The 16441-nt window shown below is 40.0% G+C and overlaps 1 protein-coding gene across 4 annotated transcripts in view; it reads right to left on the bottom strand.

Moving 5' to 3' along the window:
* PAG1 (phosphoprotein membrane anchor with glycosphingolipid microdomains 1) overlaps positions 1-16441 on the bottom strand; it is a 185998-nt gene that overhangs the window by 49305 nt on the left and 120252 nt on the right. For 2 of the 4 annotated variants that reach the window (XM_075920477.2, XM_025190840.3), the window contains exon 3: positions 3685-3851. The exons of the other annotated variants lie outside the window; for them this stretch is intronic. The gene's annotated coding sequence lies outside the window, so the exon portion shown is untranslated. The remainder of the gene's footprint in view (positions 1-3684; positions 3852-16441) is intronic. 4 annotated transcript variants of the gene reach the window in all.

The following is a 16441-nucleotide window of genomic DNA, read 5'->3' as shown; positions in this document are numbered from 1 at the left end:
TTTAATGTCATAGATTCTTGAATTTACAAGATCTAAAGTTTGGTGATATCTATTAATGAAAACAAAGAGAACACAGTTGTTTGTCGAGAATTGCTACATTAACCAGATGTGACCATAATTAATGTCCAGTCCTGCAAGTCTTTCCCACATGACACTGATGGGATTTCTACACGCAAAGGGCTTGCATGACTAGGCCTACTCTGGTACGTGACTAAAACTGATTGAAATGGACTAACATTACCAATGGACTAACATTACCGGCATGAGATTACTAGGTTGCTGGGGCTGCCTTGCTCCACTTCCCCCCGTGCTGCCATTCCTGTGGAAGGAAAAGCACCACAGCAGCCCAACACTGTGACAGGTTAATTTCAGAAATGGCAACTACATAAAAGTGAGGAAATTAGTTAAACAAAAATTAAAAGACACGGTGCCAATGGTGAAATCCCTGCAAGCCACATGGAAACTTTTTAAGGACACCATAATAAAGGCTCAACTTAAAGAATACCCCAAATTAAAAAAAAAAAAAAAAAGCACAGTAAGAGAACTAAAAAGGTGCCACCAAGGCTAAACAAGCAAGTAAAAGAAACAGAGAGAGATAAAAAGGCATAATTTAAAAAGTGGAAATTAAATCCTAGTGAGGAATTAAACTCTAACAAACTCTAACAAATGAAGTATAAAAATATAATTTATAAGGCCAAAAAAGAATTTGAAGAACAGTTAGCCAAAAAATCAAAAGTAATAGCAATTTTTCAAAAGTACATCAGAAAGCAGGATGCCTGCTAAACAACCAATGGGGCCACTGTATGATTGAGACGCCCAAGGAACACTCAAAGGACTATAAGGTCATTGCAGAGAAACTAAATGAATTCTTTGCATCAGTCTTCATGACTGAGGACATGAGGGAGATTCTCAAACCTGAACCATTCTTCTTAGGTGACAAATCAGAGGAACTATTCCAGGACTACATGGCATTCACCCAAGAGTTGTGAAAGAACTCAAATGTGAAATTTCAGAATTACTAACTGTGATTTGTAACCTAGCCTTTAAATCAGCTTCTGTACCAAATGACGGAGGATAGCTAATGTGATATGAATTTTTAAAACGGGCTCTAGAGATGATCCTGGCAATTACAGGCTGGTAAATCTAACTTCAGTACAAGGCAGATTGATTAAAACTATAGTAAGAACAAAATTGTCAGACACATAAATTAACATAATTTGTTGGTGAAAACTCAACATGGATTTTGTAAAGGTAAATCATGCCTCAGCAAACTACTACTTGAATTCTTTGAAGCTGTCAACAAGATGTGGAAAAGGGGGGATCCAGTGGATATAGTGTACTTGGATTTCCAGAAAGCCTTTGCCAAGGTTCCTCACCAACGCATAGTTCTCTGAAAACATCCACTCAATGTGCAGTTAGCAGTCAAAAAAGCAAAGACAATATTGGAAATTATTAAGAAAGGAATAGAGAATAAGACAGAAAATATCATATTTCCACTATATAAATCTATGGTATGCCCACATTTGAATACTGCATGTAGATGTGGTTCCTGCATCTCAAAGATATTTTGGCATTGGACAAAGTTCAGAAAAGGGCAACAAAAATGATCAGAGGTATGAAACAGCTGTCATAGGAAGAAAGATTAATAAGACTGAGACTTTTCAGCTTGGAATAGAGACAACTGAGGGGGATATGAGAGAGGCCTATAAAATCATGACTGGTGCAGAGAAAGTGAATAAAGAAGAGTTATTTACTCCTTTCCATAATACAAGAACCAGGGGTTACCAAAGAAAATTAATAGGTAGCAGGTTTAAAACAAACAAAAAGGAAGTACATCTTCACACAATGCAATCAACCTGTTGAACTCCTTGCCTGAGGATACGGTGAAGGCTAGAATTTTAACAGGGTTAAAAAAGGAGCTAGATAGATTCATGGGGGTTAGGTCCATTAATGGCTATTAGCCAGGATGGGTAGAAATGGTGTCCCTAGCCTCTGTTTCTCTGGAGGTGGGTTGTGATCCCTCCCTCTGGGGCATCTGGTATTGGTCACTGTCAGCAGACAGGATACTGGGCTAGATGAACCTTTGGTCTGACCCAGTATGGCTGTTCTTATGTTCTTGAAGAGACCCAAATTCACTTTGGCTATGGCTACACTATGACTTTTGCTGCAAGAGCCTATGCAAATGAAGCACAGATTAGTATTTTCCCGTGCTTCATTTCCATACTCTCTTTTGGTCTGTTTTTGCACTGTTCTTGCCTCTCTAGGACAGGCATAAGGATCTTGTGGAAAAAGGGTTTTTTCCGCAAAACGGCCACAGCCACACTGCCTATTTTTGCGCAAAAACCCCTAGAGCAAAAACAGACCAAAAGAGAGTATGGAAATGAAGTGCGGGAAAATGCTAATCCGCAATTCATTTGCATAGGCTCTTGCAGCAAATCTTGTAGTATAGACAAAGCCTTTGTGATCAACACATCTATGCTTCCCAAAAAATGGAAATCTAGTGGTTACATGGACAAACTATAAAGGAAACATTACAAAAATGAAAACAAAGGATAATTTCTGAGAGCCATGGATAGGTCAGTGGTAGCAAACAGCAATCTACTTGTTTGGATGCAGGAAGCTTATTTCTTTTTACAATTCAAATCATATTTACAATGCTCAAAGAAACGTAAGAACCATCACTGCAAAGGCTATGCAAGTTACATTTTTCCTGTCATCCTGTTCTTTGTCAAAGTAATCAAGGCACACAGGTTACCATAAATTTGAACCTATGCACATCTTTTTCTCTCATTCACTTGCTCACAGATGCACACACATAGAGAACTTGAATATATTAGAAACAGCTGTTATATCATGCTGGGTTAATTTCCTCCCACATTCCATCTTTTTTCTCCTTCTCTTTACTCTTTTGTCCTCTGGCCACTTCTCATTCAAACATGAAATTGTAATCCAATATTAGAAAAAACAAATCTTAACAGTCCCACTTGTCTAACTACTGCTTCCTTTCTCTCCTCTCCTTTGCTTTTATGTACCACTGCCTCAAAAAAGTGGCCTCTCATGGCCTAGGTTCCCTGTCTTCCAATATTCTCTTTGCCCCCTGTAATCTGGGCTTTCTCCATTGAAATTTCTTGTCCAAAGGCCTTATCTTCACTGCTAAAAATGGTATTTTTAAAATCTCTGGATAACTAAACATCTGTGACAGTAGCCAACTCACATGAGATGAAAACATTAAATAAGACCAAAAAAATCAAGCCAACGAACTGCAGCCAATGGTAGTTGTGAGGCTCAATGCCAATGGATGTTTAGATAAACAAAGTGTCTCACAGTCGGGCAGTGGCTTACCCATGTGGGCCTGTGACCCAAACGCGAAATCCCCTGCTTTAAGTTATGATAAGAGGAAGCTGCGTACCAAATTTGGTAGTCCTAGCTCTTATCGTTTAGGAATTTTTGAACAAACAGACAGACAGACAAGACACACTCAAAGACAGGAAAACTCTCTAAAATATATAGTAGATTATATTAATCTCAATTGAGTGCCTTGAGTGACATTGCTTAGAATGAGAAGCACACAATTGAGAGCCTGTCTGGTTTTGGCAGCACTGATATACTGGCTTCTTTCATGGATTCTGGTGTACAGCTGCTTATATACATTTTCTGTATACATATTAAAGAAATTTCATTAACCTTCCTGAAAGTCCTGGTGTTTTGCCAGATTTCATATCCCTTACAGTTTTGTTTTCATCTCTTCTCAGCACCTCACAGGATCAAGCCCTCATTTTATTATTTTTCCTTTCTTTTAATCCTCATCTTTAACTCTGGCATAATGTCATCCATTTCATGTTCCTAGAGACCTGGGTGGAGAAAGAAGAAATGGACAAAAAGATGCAACTCTGGACATGTTAAAACATTCTATGAACTACACCTCCAAGCCTGGCTACTTGAGTACTTCAGTACTATTTGGCAAACTGCGCTTCTCAATCTAAACAATGCAATGTAAAGTAAGAAAACAAGCTTTGAAATGGTTTCAATTTCCTGGCACTATTTACAGATAATTCTTTAGCCTTCCTCTGTCCCAGTGGTCTAAGGTAGTGAAAGGTAATCTTTAGTTTTGTGGGAATGACTTGCAAGCAGGGTTCACACCCCCAAAAATGCCATACAGCAAACATGATAATAAGATCCAACGAACTGCAAATAAGGAACTTCTGAAAATATTTAATTGGGATTATGATAGGAGGTTGCTTACCGTGGCCTGCAGGGACATGCCCCCCTCCACTGCAGGCCACAGGTGGTGGCCGCAGCAGCTCGGAGGTGCCGGGCCACGCCGAATTTGCAGCACCTGTGTACTAGTGGCCTTGCAAGGTGGCGGGCTTAGGACCTTAGGGGAGGGTCAGCTGATGGCATGCGAGTGATGTGGCACAAGGTGCTGTCACTGAAGCGGGGGAGTTTAAAATGAGGCCAGCCAGCCCTAAGAAGGGGGGGAAGGGTGGACGGTAAGGGATCTGGTTGGCGTAGTGGGCTTCACTCTCCTCGGCAGGTTCCACTGCAGCAAGGGGGAAGCCGGTAAGCGAGGGGCACTCATAGTACCAAACCAGTGACCTCGGGTGATGACGAGTGGCAGCTCCAGGGGGATTGCTCTTGGACTCTGGACGGACTCTAATCTGTCCTGGGGACGTGGACACTTGGGAAGAAAGGGAGATAAAAAGGACTGTAGAGCATAATAAGGCCTTGCCTGAGTGTGGAGATGTGTCTCTGAAAGGCAGGCCCTGTTACAGGGATATTTTGTTTGTATATACACTATAGAAAAAAGACTCTCCATTAGGCAATATATGAAAACTTTGTTATCAATTCTGGTAAACTCAGTAGCACAATTTTTCCCCCAGATCCTTCCTGAGAGGTAGGGGAATGTATGCTTAAGAATCATGCAGTGAACATCTGTATTAAAATTGGATAGGGCTTTCAAGCAATTAAAAAATTAAACAATTATAGTATACTACTTATTTAAATATTTTGGATGTTGTTTTCTACATTTTCAAATGTATTGATTTAAACTACAACAGAATGCAAAGTATAAATATTTGAACTCTAGAAAACAAAAGAAATAGCATTTTTCTATTCCAATATTACAAGTACTTAAGGGTAATCTCTTTATCATGAGAGTTGAACTTAACAAATTTAGAATGATGTACAAATAAATAACTGCATTCAAAAATAAAACAATATTCAACCCTAGCACCTACAAATCCACTCAGTCGTACTTCCTGTTCAGTCAATTGCTCAAACAAACATGGTTGTTTACATTTGAAGGACATAATGCTGCCCACCTCTTATTTACCAAATCACCTGAAAGAGAAAACAGACCTGTTTATTATATGGTACTGTTTTTGGCTGGCATCATAAGATATTTATGTGCTAGTTGTGCTAAGAATTCATATGTCCCTTCATGCTTCAACCACCATGCCAGAAGACATGCATCCATGCTGACATGCTCTCCTTGATAATAGTCCAAAGCAGTATGGACCCATGCATGTTCATTTTTATCATTAGAGTCAGATGCCACCAGCAAAAGGTTGATTTTTTTTCAGGTGGATCAGGGTCTGTAGTTTCTACATCAGAGTGTTGCAAAACCCCTGAAAGAATGCTCCATAACTCCACCAAGATTTTGGAAAGCACATCGGATTCTTAAACTTGTGTCAAATGCTGTAGCTGTCTGTAGAGATCTTACATTGGTGCCTTTTGGGTTTTGTCAAATTGGTAATGAAAGTATTTGTAAAACGAACGCATGCTATAACATGAAATATATGGCAACATCTGGATAAAACAGAGCAGGAGACATACAATTCTCCCCCATGGAGTTCAGTCACAAATATAATTAACATTTTTTTAACAACAGTCGCCAGCTTTGAAATGTGTCATAGAATCATAGAATAATAGGACTGGAAGGGACCTCGAGAGGTCATCGAGTCCAGCCCCCCGCCCTCAAGGCAGGACCAAGCTCTGTCTACACCATCCCTGACAGATGTCTATCTAACCTGTTCTTAAATATCTCCAGAGAGGGAGATTCCACCACCTCCCTTGGCAATTTATTCCAATATTTGACCATCCAATATTTGTCCTTTGGAATGGTGCTGAAATATACCAATAATTAGCATATCTAGCATGTAAATACTTTGCAGTGCCGCCTGCAAAAGTGCCATGTGAACACCTGTTCTCAGTTTCATGTGACATTGTAAATAAAAAGTGGGCAGCATTATTTCTCTAAAATGTGAACAAACTTGTTTTTAAGTGATTGGCTGAAAAAGAAGGACTGAGTAGACATGAAGGCTCTATAGTTTTACATTGTTTTGGTTTTGGGTGCAGTTATATGGCAAAAACAAAAAATTTTGTTTTGATGGGGGGAGGCACTCCAAGAATTTGGTATCAAGGGATGCAGTCTTCAGTTATATTAATGGAGGAGGTGCAAGGTCTGGTATGGTTGTTGGGTGCAGAAGGGATTTTAGGGTAGGAGATTGAGATAGAGGAGGGGGTGCAGATTATGGGAGGGGGTTGTGACTTGAGTCAGGCATGCAGGAAAGGGCTCAGGGGGTTGGCTTCTGACCTGGGGCAGAGGACTGTGGTGCAGAGTTTGAGAGGGGGTATAGGTGCAGGAGCAGGGATACAGAAGTTTTGGGTTCTGGCCTGGGATAGGGATGCAGGAGGGAAGTGGTGGGGTGGGGTTCCAGGTGTTGGCTCTGGCCCACAGCCCCTTACCTTAAGCAATTCTCAGTCAGCAGCCCAGTGGTTTCTTCAGGAAGTCTTCCTACCTACTGTGCCCTCCATGCCGCTCAAAGCAGCCAGCTGCAGAGTCCATGTGCTCTCTGTGTGCTGCACACCCATTAAGGGGTGAGGGGTCCTCCACATGCTGCCAGAACCGCAAGTATGGTACTGGAAGCTTCCATTGGCCACTTTCCAGCCAATGGGAGCTCTGAGATTGAGTTGGGACACGTGGCCCCCACAACCTGCCGCTTCGAGCAGTGTGCGGGACAGGCAAGGAGGCTGCATGAAGCTACTGCTGGGACGTGTGCCCAATTTGATAGTTTCTTAGGCCAAATCTGGTGTATGAGCCGAATTTTGCCTGTCCCCTACACAACACAGTACTTGTATGAGGTGAACCGAAAAATACTATTTCTTTTGTTTATGATTTCTACAGTGCAAATATTTGTAATAAAAAGAATATAAAGTGAGCACTGTAAACTAGATATTCAGTGTTGCAATTGAAATCAATATTGGAAAAATGTAGAAAAATATCCAAAATATTTAATAAATTTCAGTTGACAGTCTATTTTTAAAGTGAGATTAAAACTATGTTTAATCATGATTAATTTTTAAGCACAATTAATTTTTTGAGTTCATTGTTTGATTTAACTGTGATTAATTGACAGCCCTAAAAGTGGACTTCTCAAATAAATTACTTTTACATGTTATTCAAAGATAAGTATTTAACTATCATGGACTAGCACTTTATAATATGCAGATAAGTGTAAAAGACATAATTTCCTCAATAGGACCAAATTCTGGTACCATATGATCATATTGTTCCCCAGGACACTAATAAAGGCCAAATGCATTTGTCTAAAGGCAAAAGTTTGCCCACAGTCTGAATTCTTTAACTTGAAAATGAACAGTCTAGTAATTGAAAATGCCAGTTTTCTTCCTTCTGCCTTCAGTCTTTTCAGCAGCTATCACCAGTTATTCTGTCCCAATTTAAGATTATCACAGAATGTCTATGTCTACACTGGCGCAATCTTGCGCCAGAGCTATGCAAATGAGGCTAAACGGGGAATATCGCTGAGCCTCATTTGCATATCTAATGAGCCGCCATTTTTGCGAAAGAGGCTCTTGCGCAAGAAGGAGCTGTCTACATTGCCCCTTCTTGCGCAAGAAAAACCCTCTTGCACAATGCCATTATGCTGATTATTTTCAGGAATAACGGCATTGCGCAAGAGGGCTTTTCTTGCGCAAGAAGGGGCAGTATAGACAACTCCTTCTTGCGCAAGAGCCTCTTCTGCAAAAATGGTGGCTCATTAGATATGCAAATGAGGCTCGGCAATATTCCACGGTTAGCCTCATTTGCATAGCTCTGAGGCAAGATCTTGCCAGTGTAGACATAGCCAAGGTGTCTTATCTGATTGTTTATCACTAAGGAACTGTGCCTGATTGAAAGAGTTCTGCCTCTTTATTCAACCAAGTTATTATCTGCATTTATATAGCTCCCAGACCTCCCAGTATGCGAGCCACTGTATAAACAAAAAGAAATTCTATCCAGGACAGGAAGAGTTCACAATCAAATTAAAATTATCATCTGACAAATGACAGTGAGAAACAACAGAGGGAAGGAGAAAGGAGGACAAGTCAAACATCACATAACTAAATAGGCCAAAGTTCCCCTCGCTTGTTGATACAAAATATTTAGATTTTCTTTGTTTCTGACCAATCAGGTGTATTGTGTTTTTTTTTTAAGACATCACCACACGGGTGAGTCCGGAGCAGGGATCTGAAAGCGCGCAATTAATTTGATGAAATACTAAATCAGATACAGTGTAACAGTTCTCCAGGGAGAGAAGGAAGAGGCAAAGGAAGAACAGCTGCATGGTTGTTGGAAAGGAGATGTCAGTCAATTTAAAAGCTTTTTATATCTAAATGTCACAATTACTATATATGTATGTTTACACTGGAGGTGATTAGGGATATAATACTCTCACCTGTACAGACAAATATAACAACATCACACACAAACACACACTGTTCGTTCGCTCTACAAAAATAGTTATCTTTGTCTTCAAGATCCTTCATAAGCAGACCCAGCTAACTTTGTAATCTCGTCTCTCTGAATAAAATTCACTCCTTCCCTCAGCTTCCATTTCTGTGTAACCTTATCCCTCCCACCATCTCCTTCTATACAGTACTAAAAGTCAAACCTTTGCTACCCTTACTCTACAGTTATCTGGAATGGTCTACCAATCTCCTTTTCTCTCACAGATTATTTACACCTTTTTATAAAAAGAACAAACAGTAACTCATCTATGCTACTAGTGCTGAATCAGACCTCCTCCCTTTACGTTTCTGCTACTCTACTGCATTCACCTACTCTTAACATTTTTACTGTAACACTTTTTCAGACTTGTTTATTGTTGTAACTTATGTGCCGAAAGGTATTTGTATGAAAACACAAAATCATTAATAGAGATATCAAATCAATTTCTAGGTTTTTCCTTTTCTATTTTATTTATTCTTAATTCTATTTTTAAAAAATATTTCTTTTCTTACTCTCCTGGCTTTGTCTAAGAAAATCTACAAAGAGTAGGAATAAATAGTCAATTTTCAAATGAACAAAAGATAAAAATGGAATTACCACAGTTCTAGGGCTGGTAGCATTTAATAAATTAGGATGTCTACACACAGCACCTTAGCTTGACATAAACTTTACAAATTACGCAATGCAAATTGTGTAGCTTATTTTGAGTACATTTCAAAATAGCTATTTTATAATTTGGCGCTCTCTACACAGTGCCAAATTTGGAAATAACTCCCTATTCCAAAATTCCCCTTACCCCTCATAGAATGAGGGTTTCTGGGACTTTGGAATGAGTTACCTGTTATTTCAAAATCTATTTGAATAGACTGCTTCAAAAGACGCGGAATAGCTATTTCGGGATACATCCGGTATCCCAAAATAGCTCTGCAGTGCAGACGTATCCTTAGGCTACGTCTACATTGCATATTCTTGTGCAAGAAGATATGCAAATGAGGCATGGTGATGAATATCACCACACCTCATTTGCTTACCCTTGTGCTGGCATTTTTTGCACAAGGGGCTTTTGCATAAGAGCCGTTCTGCTGATTATTTTCTGGCAGAATGGCTCTTGCATAAGAGGGTTTTTTTGCGCAAGAAGGAGCAGTGTAGACTGCTCCTTCTTGCGCAAAAGCGCTTTGTGCAAAAATGCCAGCTCATTAGGTATGCAAATGAGGCACGGCGATATGCATTGCTGCACCTCATTTGCATATCCTCTTGCGCAAAAATGCGCAATGTAGATGTAGCCCCAGTGATTTGGAAAAAGGAAGAGCAATAAGCTGATGCAATCTACTGAGGACACAAATGACATTGGTTAGTTACGACTAAAGAAGACTGTAAGGAATTTACAATGTCTAAACAAGCCAGATGAGTAGGACATTACAATGGGAGATACAATTTGGAGCGGTCAAAAGCAGAGCAATGCACAATAGTGGGGATAATTTGAACTGCTTATACATCTTACTGGGTTCTATATTTACTGTATTGTGAAAAAGAACTGAGCATCACTGAACAACTGAATGAATGTCCACTCAATGCACAGCAGTGGTGAACAAGCCAACAACTTGTTAGGACGTTAAAGGGTGTGGAAGAGAAATATACATACAATATTAATGCCATTATACAAATTAATAGTATCCACCCACCTGGAAATCTTTATTCTGTTCTAGTCACCTCATCTTAGAAAGGATATAGCAGAAAATTAGGGGTATGGGATGGATCACAACAACTAGATACAGGGAAAAAACCCTCTCATATGAAGCAATTTGAAATGACTGGGACTATTTATCTGTTCAAAAAGAGACAAATAAGAAGGGATAATAATAAAATAATGAACTGTAGCTCTTACATAGTGCTTTTAAATGATAGATCTCAAAGATCTTTACAAAAAAAGGCCTGAAGATAGATCAAAAACTTCTATAGACCCTTTTCACAGCAGAAGAACAAGGGGACAATCAATGAAATAGAAAGGTGGCAAATTAAAAACTGATAATAGGAATTGTGTTTAAAAAACTAACTCATAATCAATCTGTGGAACTCATGGTCACAAAGTATCATTTAATCCAAGAATTGGGCAGTATTCAAAAAAGTTTTTTTTTAAATATATAGGAACAACTAGAATACCCAGAATCTCAGAGAGGTAGCCGTGTTAGTCTGTAACTTTAAAAAAAATGAGGAGTCCTGTACCACCTTAGGGTATGTCTATACTAGCCCCCCTTAGTTTGAACTAGGGAGACTAATGTAGGCATTCGAACTTGCAAATGAAGCCCGGGATTTAAATATCCTGGGCTTTATTTGCATGTTCCCGTCTGGTCGCCATTTTTAAATGCCACTAGTCCAGACTAACTGCCTGCGGCTACACGCAGCAGTTAAACAGTAATTCGAACTAAGTTCTTAGTTTGAATTACCTGTTACTCCTCCTGGAATGAGGTATAACAGGTAATTCGAAGTAAGGATTTAGTGTGAATTACTGTTTAACTGCCGCGTGTAGCCACAGGCAGTTAATCCGGACTAGTGGCATTTAAAAATGGCGACCGGACGGGAACATGCAAATAAAGCCCAGGATAGTCAAATCCCAGTCTTCATTTGCAAGTTCGAATGCCTACTTTAGCCTTCCTAGTTCAAACTAGGGGGGCTAATGTAGACATACCCTTAGAGACTAACAAAAATACACATACACACCCCAGGTGTTCTTTTTCTCTCCCATTTCCTTCTTTTTCTATATAAATTGGGAGGTTTCCCTTTTTAATCCACTCTCATTTGAGGAAGTGGGATTTGACACAAAAACTCGCGATACTATATATATACTTTTGGTAGTCTCTAACGTGCTACAGGACTACTCTTTTTTTAGACTACCCAGAGTTACAGTAAACATTTAAAAGTTTTGGTAGGTAAATTTGCTTTCTGTAGGACATGAGCGAACTTTCCCTGAGAACTGGTTTTCCCCATTGTTACCTCTTGTAGCATGGTTTTATTTATTCGTTTTATCTTTCTCTGAATCCCATGTGAAAACTTTTTTTGCAAAATCCTTCTAAAACCCATTAAGAAAAAGGCTGGCCTCTTTATAAATTAACTCAGGAACTTTTAAAATGACTTTTTACATTTCACACAACTATAAATTAGGGATGTAAAAGGTTAACCAGTTACCCAGCAAGCATTAGCCTTGCAGGCATGCTTACAGGGTAACTGGTTAACTGGATGGCTAGGCTTGGCCGGAGCAAGCCCCCCTGCGCACGACAGGGCCAGCCAAAGCAAGCCCCCTGCATGCAGGACTCCAGCCTTCCACGGTTAACTGGTAAAACATATTGTTTAGATGGTTAACTTTTTAAATGGGTATTTACATCCCTACTCTAAAATGCTATACTTGTGGGGAATTTCTGCTCCCAGTTATCTTGGTGAAACTCCACTGACTTCAATAGAGTTGCACTGCAATAACTGACAGTCACACAATAGTTAATAGTGTGTGACTGTATCTATTTCCCTAGCTGCAGTAAAGCATACATTTGCTTACTTACTAAAATATTAAGTCTGAAATTGCCCAACTTGTTAAAAATGGCAAAGAATGATGTAGCCTTTTTACAAGACCAGTACAGAAAAGCAGTGAAGTTAAGGGAAAATTCAGCAACTTTAGAAACTGCAAGAAATATTCACATCACAAGTCTTAAGGTGTTTTAGAATTAATACTGACACCCTAAGTTTCTTACTGAGGCAAAACTCCATTGTCTTTAGTATTATATAAGTACTGTGACAATATGAAATGCTCTTTTAGGGCTAATAATTAATTATCCTTATTTTGTGAAGACAATTTGAAGGCAATCTTCGAAGGGTGTTAACCCATTACTGAGGCAGTTTATTATTCTTTTGTATACTAGATAACTGTAGGATTTTAAAAAGCGGGAAGTATGCACAATTTAATATAGAAATTACCTTTATATTGACAGTCTTATGGTATCATTACTTAGATCAGTGGTTCTCAACCAGGGGCACTCATACCCCGGAAGGTACAGAGGTCTTCTTTAAGATACCTCAAAATGAATTGATGTATTTGCTTAGTTTTACAAGAGGATATATAAGATTCACTGGCAAAGTCAGTACAAACTAAAATTCACAGAAACAAAATGAGAAATTAGCAATTTTTCCAGTAAGTGAGCTGTGACACTTCTGTATTTTTATGTCTGATTTTGTAAGTAAGTAGTTTTGGAGTGAGGTGAAACTTCGGATATGCAACACAAATCAGAATCCAGAAATGGGCACAATAGTCAGGGAAGGATGAGAACCTCTGGCTTAGACCATATTTGCCTATTTGGTCTCAGCGGACATGTGCTGCTGGATATCATGTAAAACCATCTGCTGAACAGGCAGAATCGATATGATTATGTCTCCTGCTTGGTTTGTAAATTTACCTACTGTGCCTAAGTACATAACTCATTATTCAAAACAGTCAGACTTGATATTTCCTTACTAACATTCCTTATCATCCTTTAAAAGCAAGAGAAGATAAGCCTTAATAAAGCAGCTGGATAAAATATGTTGTTTGAAAGGCTTACTTTCCTGGACTAAATCAACATGTAAATTTGAGCTTCAAATCTTCTTCACGGGATAATTATAATAATTATCAATTGGCACATCTAGTGCATCTGACATTTCCAGTGATGCATAAATATTGACTCGGCCTCATAGCAAACTTGTGGAGTAAGGTGAGAAAGTACATTATCCTCCTTTTACATTTGGAGAGGCCACAACTGAGATTAGAATTTCATAGATTCACAGAATGCTAGAACTGGAAGGGACCTCAAGAAGTCATCAAGTCCAGTCCCCTGCACTCATGGCAAGACCAAGCACCATCTAGATCATCCCTGACAAATGTCTGTCTAACCTGCTCCTAAATATCTCCAGTGATGGAGATCCCACACATCCCTAGGTGATTTATTCCAGTGCTCAACCACCCAGACAGTTAGGAAGTTTTCCCTAATGTCCAACCTAAACCTCCCTTGTGGCAATTTAAACTCTTTGCTTCTTGTCTAATCATCAGAGGTTAAAGAGAATAATTTTTCTCCCTGCTCCTTGTGATATACCCTTTTAGATACCTGAAAGCTGCTATCACGTCCCCTCTCGGACTTCTCTTTTCCAAACTACACAAGCCCAGTTCTTTCAGTCTTCCCTCATAGCTCATGTTTTCTAGACCTTTAATCATTTTTGTTGCTGTTCTCTGGACCTTCTCCAGTTTGTTCACAGCTTTCCTGAATAGTGGCACCCAGAACAGGACACAATACTCCAACTGAGGCCTAATCAGTGCAGAGTAGAGTGGAAGAATGACTTCTCATGTCTTGTTTACAACATTCCTGCTAATATATCCCAGAATCATGTTTGCTTTTTTTGCAACAGTGTCACACTATTGACTCATACTTAGCTTGTGGTCCACTATGACCCCTAGAACTCTTTCTGCAGTACTCCTTCCTAGACAGTCACTTCTCATTTTGTATGTAAGTGTGAAACTGATTGTTCTTCTCTAAGTGGAGCACTTTGCATTTATCCTTATTAAACTTCCTCCTATTTACCTCAGACCATTTCTCCACTTTCTCCAGATCATTTTGAATTATGACCCTATCCTCCAAATCACTTTCAATCCCTCCCACCTTGGTATCATCTGCAAACTCTGTAGGCCATCATCTCAATTATTGATTAAGATATGGAACAGAACCAGTTCCAAAACTGATTCCTGCAGAACCCCACTTTTTATTCCCTTTCAGCATGACTGTGAACCATTAATAACTACTCTCTGAGAACAGTTATCCAACTAGTTATGCACCCTTCTTACAGTAGGTCAATCTTGGACCATCTGACAGGTGATCTGGACTGGTTTAGCCAGGAAGCTATCAAGTGCTGGCTTGCCCCTCTTCAGTTGCCCCTCCATTCACTGTCCTGCTGCTCTTGCCCTCTGCCTTGGAGCTGTACCCCTGGGAGCCTCCTGCTTTCTGTGCAGAGCATAGGCAGGAGAAGGAGGAAGTGGCAGGCATGTCCCTGCAGCCCCTGAGAGAGGCAGAGCGGGGAGTCTCCACATGCTGTCCTTGCCTGCAGACACTGCTCCTGCAGCTCCCATTGATCAGTAATGGGGAACCATGGCCAGTATAAGCTGTGGGCTCAGTGCCTATGGATGAGGGCAGCACAAGGCGTCATGGAGCCACGGTTGTACATGCCAACTGCTTTCAGGAGTGGTGCAGGGCCAGGACAGAAGGAAGCCTGCCTTAACCCCACTGCTCCACCACCCGGAAGCCATCTCAGTTAAACAGTGCCCAGCCAGAGCCTGTATCCTGAACTCCTGTCCCAGCCCTGAATCTCCTCCTGCACCCAACCTCCTGCCCCAGACATGAGTCCCCCTGCACCTAAACTCCTTCCCAGAGCTTGCACCCTGAAACCCTTCCTGACTTCAATCCCCCACCCTGGACTAATCCAGAGCCCCTCCCATCTTCCAAACCCTTGGCCCAAGACCAGAGCCTGCACCCCAAATTCTTACTGAAGCCTACTGAAAATAAAGGAGGATGGGAGAGAAAGGGGAACGGAGTGAGCATGGTGAGGCCTTGGAAAAGGGGTAGAACAGGGCAGAGCCTCAAAGAAGGGGCACGAAGGAAGGGAGGCAAGGGTCTTTGGGTTTGAGGTAGATCTTACATTGCACTTAAATTGAAAAAGTGATCTTGTGGTTAAAAAGGTTGGAGACCACTGAATTAGAGCTTTAGTGTCAACAATTCATCATTTATTATTAATAATGAAACCAACGTTTAGTGTCACTAAACCATAAGAAATTCTTAAAACAGGCAACCAACTATATATGGTGAAAAATTCTTACAAGCAGCAACTTATAGAAAGATCAAGTGTGTCACTAAGTAGAATCATCATCAGAGATTCCTCGAAGTCAAGGATGAACTCTTTCACAAGTTTTATTTTTATTTTTTTTACACTAAGTAGTATTGCTTCCCTTAAACCCAGTCCTCTAATTTAACTGCCAATAGGATAGAAAGGATTAATCATTAGTGCATTAGTTTGCTGGTTTAAAAATAGTAAATACCAAGATGGCTTTGTTCCCAGGCTTCACTGTTAATTATCATAGCCGGTGGTGATATAGCAGTCTATCCCACAGTTAATTTTGAAAATCTAATAACACACAAGTTATACATTCAGCATACACAAGATAACAATAAGAATCATAGTATTTTGGAGGAATCTCAGTTTTGGGATGAGAAGTACCCTTTCTTGTTGACGTCATTTGTTGTGCTTGGTCTAATGTGGACTGTTAGAAATTGCAAGAGGCTAAAATGGATTCTGCAGTGGCAGACAGGTGACTTGTTTGGATGTAAGTGTGGGAGCAGGTCTCTGGACAGAGAACCAGGCTGTGGGCTGAGCAGACCTGAGCAGCAGCCAAGCCTGGGGAGAAAGTTTGTTTTTGTTCTAATTTTTCTGTGTTAACGAAGCCAAAACCCAGAAAGGCGGAAATTGGATTTTACATATTATGTTGATTGTTTGTAGGCCAGATTGGAAAATGCACCTGTTGTTCACACACAGATAGTAATCTGGCCCAAAACAGTTATACACCCTGTAGAGACAATGTTATCTAACAGC

This window comes from Pelodiscus sinensis, chromosome 2 (genome assembly GCF_052426305.1).
Source record: "Pelodiscus sinensis isolate ZL-2025 chromosome 2, ASM5242630v1, whole genome shotgun sequence".
NCBI lineage: Eukaryota > Metazoa > Chordata > Testudines > Trionychidae > Pelodiscus > Pelodiscus sinensis.
Note: the sequence above shows the minus strand (reverse complement) of the source record. Positions and strands in the feature narration are given on the sequence as shown.